We start from the raw sequence: 6,701 nt of genomic DNA on the forward strand, positions 1-6,701 counted from the left end.
AGACATTAGGATAAACTCTGATAAATTTATTCAAAATAATTTCATCAATATTTTAATCAAGTACACTCTATCTTTCATCACTATTTTATTTAATATTAAATACTTGTAAAAAAAAGAAAAATTTATGCGAGGAGTTAAGTTAAAAAAAACATCTTTAATTCAAATTTTAAAAAATAAAGTTGGCATCGCGTACACCGCGTTGCAAGTGTAATATAATATATAAATACAAATAAATTAGTACCTGAGACCCATAGATTACACTTGGTAAGGGTATGTTAGGCTCATGCAGTAGTATAACACAAGAGCGATGCTCGAGAATAATTCAGCAGCAAGCTACTGGGAACCCAGCAGCAAACTATTGTAACGGACTCTCCCTTATAAAAATTAATTTAATTTTTTATATCATATATTAAACAGATAATGTTGGTGTAATCTGTATTAAAGATCTAACTCATGTTTTGATGAATGATAAGTAGATTAAAGTTAGAGTATTTGTAATCTAATTACTTTACCAAGTGTGCAGGAGTTGACGGGTCTGGAGGACCTGACACCAGGCTGAAATCCAGCTTGGTCGCGAGACCCGATAACTAGTCCAAAGTCTAGATAGGTCCGCAGAACTCGATATCTAGCGGGAAGTCCAGTTGGGTCTGCGAGACGCCGAGACCTAACAACCGACCAAAGTTCAATTAGGTATGCGGACCTGACAATTGGCAGGAATACCTGGTGGGTCAAAGGTAAATCAAGTGACTATAGTTGGTAAGTAAAAGGTAAGCAAGTGAACAGTAGGCGTCGGACCAGCTTAGGTCTATTTGGGAAACATAAACTGAGACATTGACTAGATCTTGGTCTCGGGGAGATAGGATCTAATTACTACTATTATCACATTTTTAATGTGTTAACTCTATTTTACAAAGTAATTTTTATACCTAGACTAACTCTTTTTCTGCAAGGAAGAGAAGGGTTAAAAAGAGGGTTCAGGTGCTCAGAAGTGATCCAGGCACCTGAAGTTAGTCAAGGCGCTCAGAGTTGGTCCAGGCTCCCGGACCAGCTTAGCCCTTGGGGTGGCTGGCCAGGCACCTGGGCAGTCCGAGCGTTCGGAGTTGGTCTAGGCGCCCAGACTATAAAATTACCCAGAAGCTGAGTTAGAGTGTGACGACTGGTCGAACTCACGTCAATGGTCCAGGCTCCCGGAGGGGGTCCGAGCGCCCGGAGGTGGATAAATTTCGGGGATGAAATTTTAATGACAGCTCGCCACGTCAGTATGGTTCAAGTGCCCGGGAGGGACACCAGGCGCCTCGAATGGGCCGATATAAAGGCCTTTAACCAGTAGCTTCAGAAAATCTTCTGCTACGACTTTCATATTCACGCATTGGTCTGAGATGGCTCCAACGACACCGAAAGGCTGCTCCAAAGTTAGAAGAATGAAAAACTTCAAATTTCCTTTCCATTTGTCGATAACAATTAATTTCAATTCTTGTACTCAACTTATAAATCTATTTCAAATTAATAAAGATTGTTCATCGAAAGCACTCTCATGTGTGGGCTTTGGAGTAAAAGTCGTCGAAGGCTCCGATCCAAGTAAACATGTACTTGTGTTAGCATTTGTACTTTCATATTTTTCTTTCCGCTGCATATTCTCGATTTTTTAAAAAAGCGAAGAACGTTATTTACCTCTCCTCTAGCGTCTTTCCAATCCAACAAATAAAAACAGATGCATCTTAAACAAAAGGCTGAGAAAGGTAACCATAGTAGTTTTTAACGTCATCGACCCAAAATATTTATAGAATTTTCTCCACTCATGATGTTGTCAATCATAAGATATAGAACTAAAGATAACTATAGCAGTGCATATTTTTTATTTAAAAAATAATCAAGAAAATTACTAATAAATTTTAAAATTATTTTTAATGTGAATTGAAAATAAAAAATATTAACACAATTTCATTTTAAATTTCACTAAAATTAATTAGTAAGGTTACCTGTTCCTGTCGGAAATCTGAGAAGACGGGGCTGCCAGAATGACGTGGCTGGAATGTTGACTGCCTCTCCATAACCCAGATGGTGAGTTGTCTTCTGTGTTAATCAAGTCGTCAGAAGACCTCCAGTCAATGCTACCTACAGCCAGCGATCGGGTTGCCCCGGTCTCTGGTAACCCGATGCTCGAGGTGGGTCCTATGGATATATAAGCAGTTGAATAATAGCAGAAAAATAAATATAGGATGAGTACGGTGACATACCCTGGCCCCGGGGGAGCGCCCTCGGATGGATCGGTGAGTTGGTTGCACCGCTGATCGAGTCGTCACGACCCTAAAGGATAGATGTGTCAGCTGAGGAGCCGGATCTGCCTGCCTGGGGGTCGAGTGTGACCTGGATCCGGCAAACAACATGTCGGCCGAGAGATAATAGAGGTACGTCAGTCGAGAGATGACGTTGGCACGCATGTCGGCATATAGTATCAACACGCAGGTCGAACACACCACAGCGGCGCGTAGGCCGAAATACAACAACGGTGGCTCAAAGGCCATATCAGTGCCGAAAGCGCCCATCGGCGTGGATCGGATATTGGATCAGCGTCAAAACTATACGACAGCGTGGACCGTAGGATGACAGCAGCTATGAAATCGACGAAGGCTGTGGATCAGCCGATGGATGCGGTAGACAAAAGGGGGGCAAAGATGAGGAATGTAGTCTGGCAACCGGCAAAGGCAGTGGGGTGGCTAGCCAGAAGTGGTGTTGATGGCCGGAGGTTGCTCGTCGGAGGCTAGGGAGCGGACGATGGTGCTGGGAGGCAGAGGTGTGGCCAGTGGCGGTACCCGTTAGCGGTGGTGCCTACTGGGGGCGGAGGCGGAGGCACCTACTGGAGACGGTGCTCGCTACAGGTGCCGGCCACTGGAGGAGGCTGCGGTAGTTGCCGGAAGTGACGGAATAGATGGCGATGCTCCTGGGTGACGTTTGCGCCGGATAAGAAAGGGGGTGACGGTAGACGTTGAAGACTGACGGCGCCGAACGAGGTAAGCAGCCGACCTAGGTGCCGCCCTATGCCCGGCGGCAGTCCCCCAAAACCACGAAGTCCCCTTCTCCAAATCTGGCAGCAGCCCCCCTCCTTTTCCTCCACGAAGAACAGGGTCATGTATAAGCTCAAAGCCCTAATCGTAAAAAGACCAAAATGCCCCTCCCTTATTCCCTAATTGTTCCTAAGCCCTCAGCTACATCTGCATCACAAGCCTCCCCCTCAAGTCTAGTTGAAGGAGGTGCGAGTCCGACTGACTGGACAGTCTATCGCAAAGGCTGAATCACTCTCGATAACTAAGTCAAATCGTTGAACCCATCGTATAATTCCACACAAGCGGTTGCTATAGTAATAGTGTCACATGAGATAGTAACGGTGCCGAGCGGACCAAGTCGATAACTAGACCAATGTCGAACGACAAAACATTAAGCGAGCGACGAGTAAAATGACAGTTGACAGAGCGGCACGCGGGATGCTGAGTAGACCGAATGAACGAGCGGGCGATGTTGAGCGGGTGACTAAGAAAGTGTTGGCCAGTCGATCGTAAGATGCTGACTAAACCATCGAGAGAATGTCGAGAGTTCGACCAAGTAGTTTAAGTGTGTGGCCAAATAGACGGTTGAGCAATACCGGTCGGACGACTACGAGAGTGCTAAACGAGCGACCCAGAGAATGCCAACCGGGCGATCGTAAAATGTTGTCCCGACCATCGAGTAGTACTGAGTGGGATGATGCCATGTGGGAGAGGATCGCGAGAGCGAAAAGTACGACGTCGGTGTCCCGAGTGGGTGCGAGGCTCATGCGACCGAGGGGCATGGAACCCGCAGGATACCCTGGTCTGAGATCAGTGAAGATACTTCGGTCCTAGACTGGTGACGATACAATGGCCCGAGATCAGTAAAGATACTCCTATCCGAAATCATTGGAGATAACTCAACCCCGAACAGGGGAGATAAGATGCTCTGATATGCTTCGTGACCAGTGAAAACCGCTTGACCCCGGATGGGGGAGATAGAATATCCGATAAGACTGGTTCGAGACTAGTGACGACCGCTCGACCCCGAACAAGAGAGATAGAATATCCGATAAGACTGGTCCATGACCAGTGAAGACCACTCGACCCTGAATGGGGGAGATATGAGATCCGATAAGACTGGTCCAAGACCAGTGTCGAACGCTCGACCCCGAACGGGGGAGATAGAATGTCTGATAAGACTGGTCCGTGACCAGTGAAGACTGCTCGACCCCGAACGGGGGAGATAGAATATCCAATAAGACTGGTCCAAGACCAGTGACGACCTTCACATGGGGTTAACGGCGCCACTCGACGGTCTTCTCAGGGGTTTAATGTCGCCGATCGACGGTCTTCACAGGGGTTTAACGTCGTCGCTCGACTGTCTTCACAAGGGTTTAACATCGTCGCTCGACGGTCTTCACAGGTGTTTAACATCGTCGCTCGATGGTCTTCACAGGGGTTTATAGTCGCTGCTCGACTTATAAAGCCTGTGGTTCTAATATAACTGAAACCCGGTCGATCGGCGCGGGAGTCTCTAACTTTGAGCCTATGGCTCTAATATAATATAGTCCCGGCCGATCGGCACGGGAGTCTTCGACATTGAGCCCATGACTCTAATATAACATAATCCCAGCTGATCAGCACAGGAGTCTTCGACATTGAGCCTGTAGCTCTAATATAATATAATCTCGGGTGATCAGCACAGGAGTCTTCGACATTAAGCCCGCGGCTCTAATATAATATAATCCCGATCGATCGGCATGGAAGTCTTCGACATTGAGCCCGAGGCTCTACTATAATATAATCCCGGCCGATCGGCACGGGAGTCTTCGACATTGAGCCCGCGACTCTAATATAATATAATCCCGGGCGATCGACACGGGAGTCTTCGACATTGAGCCTTCGACTCTAATATAATATATTCCCGTTTGATTGGCACGAGAGTCTTCGACATTGAGCCCGCAGCTCTAATATAATATAATCATGGGTGATTCTTCGACATTGAGCCCGTAACTCTAATATAATATAATCCTGGCCGATCGGCACGGGAGTCTTCGACATTGAGCCCGCGGCTCTAATATAATATAATCCTGGCCAATCGGCACGGGAGTCTTCAACATTGAGCCTGCGGCTCTAATATAATATAATATCGGCCGATCGGTACGGGAGTCTTCAACATTGAGCCCACGACTCTAATATATTACAATCCCGGGCAATCGGCACGGAAGTCTTTAACATCGAGCCAGCGGCTATAATATAATATAATCCTGGCCGATCGGCATGGGAGTCTTTGATCGGGGACCTATGGCAAATCCTATGGCCAAAAGAGAAAATATAATAAAAAAACTGACCTGCCAACTAGTAGAGGATCTGACTCAATTTATCTACTCCCGAATACCCGTGGAGTGAGGGGAATATGATATGCTCGTCGAAACCCACCAAGGTCATGAGTATGGCAGAATTTTTCGCCGTCGTCCATGTTCACGTTCTAGATCAAGCGAAGTTCCCACAAACGACGCCAATTATGTTCCTGTCAGGAATCTGAGAAGATGGGGCCGCCGGAATGACGTGGCTAGAATGTTGACCGCCTCTTCATGATTCAAATGGTGAGCTGTCTTCTGTGTTGACCAAGTCGTCAGAAGACCTCCGGTCAACGCTACCTGTAGCCAGAGACCGAGTTGCCTCGGTCTCTGGTACCCCGATGCTCGAGGCGGGTCCCACGGATATATAAGCAGTCGAATAATAGCAGAAAAATAAATATAAGATGAGTACGGTGACATATCCTGGCCCCAGGGGGCGCCCTCGGATGGATCGATGAGCTAGTCGCACCGCTGATTGAATCGTCACGACCCTGAAGGATAGATGTGTCAGCTGAGGAATCGGATCTGCCTGCCTAGGGGCCGAGTGTGACCTGGATCTGGCAAACAACATGCAGGCCAAGAGATGATGTCGGCACGTAGGCTGGGATATAGTATCGACACGTAGGTCGAACACACCACAGTGGCGCGTAGGCCGAAATACAACAATGATGGCTCAAAGACCATATCAGTGCCGAAAGCGCCCCGTCAACGTGGATTGGATACTGGATCAGTGTCAAAACTATACGGCAGCGTGGATCGTAGGATGACAACAACTGTGAAATCGACGGAGGTCGTGGATCGACCGATGGATGCGGCAGTCAAATGGGGGATGAAGATGAGGAACGTAGTCTGGCAGGTGGCAAAGGCAGTGGGGTGGCTAGCCGGAAGTGGTGTTGATGGCCGGAGGTTGCTCGTCGGAGGCTGGGGAGCAGACGACAGCGCTGGGAGGCAGAGGCGTGACCAGTGGCGGCACCCGCTAGCGGCGGAACCTACTGGGGGCGGAGGCACCCACTGGAGACGGTGCTCGCTACAGGCGCCGGCCACGAGAGGCGCCAACCATTGGGGGCGGCTGCGGTAGCTGCCGAAAGCGGCAGAATCGATGGCGATGCTCTTGGGCGACGTTTGCGCCGGAGAAGAAAGGGGGCGGTGGTAGACGTTGAAGACTGACGGCGCCGAAGGAGGCCGGCGGCCGACCTAGGTGGCACCCTGTGCTCGGTGGTAGTCCCCCAAAACCACAAAGTCCCCTTTTCCAAATCTGGCGGCGACCCCCCTCCTTTTCCTCCACGAAGAACAAGGTCATGTATAAGCTCAAAGC

The sequence above is a fragment of the Zingiber officinale genome, chromosome 10B, assembly GCF_018446385.1.
Source record: "Zingiber officinale cultivar Zhangliang chromosome 10B, Zo_v1.1, whole genome shotgun sequence".
NCBI classification, from domain to species: domain Eukaryota; kingdom Viridiplantae; phylum Streptophyta; class Magnoliopsida; order Zingiberales; family Zingiberaceae; genus Zingiber; species Zingiber officinale.